The sequence below is a fragment of the Phoca vitulina genome, unplaced genomic scaffold (assembly GCF_004348235.1).
Source record: "Phoca vitulina isolate PV1807 unplaced genomic scaffold, GSC_HSeal_1.0 scaffold1, whole genome shotgun sequence".
Taxonomy (NCBI): Eukaryota; Metazoa; Chordata; class Mammalia; order Carnivora; family Phocidae; genus Phoca; species Phoca vitulina.
This window is the reverse complement of record NW_022589704.1, coordinates 3481158-3481745: the sequence shown is the minus strand read 5'-3', so window position 1 is coordinate 3481745 and position 588 is coordinate 3481158.

The following is a 588-nucleotide window of genomic DNA, read 5'->3' as shown; positions in this document are numbered from 1 at the left end:
TGTGAGGTGTATGGTGTGTGTGAGGTGTGTGGTGTGTGTGAGGTGTGTGGTGTGTGTGAGGTGTGTGGTATGTGTGAGGTGTATGTGTGTGTGAGGTGTGTGAGGTGTGTGAGGTGTATGGTGTGTGTGGTGTGTGTGAGGTGTGCGCAGTGTGCGTGTGCGCGTGCTCACAAACATGACAGTGTTCCAGCAGGAACGAGGCCAGTCTTCCGTGGCATCACGGAAGCGTCAGATGTGGGTTTGTGGCCCCTGGCGCAGCAGAGGTGAGCCTCCACCTAGAAGAGGCGCAAGGCAGCATTTCCAGCAAACGGAGCCCGCCGATCCCGACCACGGCAGCCCCCCGCTGCCCGGGCCCCACAAACCCACATCTGACGCTTCCGTGATGCCACGGAAGACTGGCCTCGTTCCTGCTGGAACACTGTCATGTTTGTGAGCACGCGCACACGCACACTGCGCACACCTCACACACACCACACACACCATACACCTCACACACCTCACACACCTCACACACACATACACCTCACACATACCACACACCTCACACACACCACACACCTCACACACACCTCACACACCATACACCTC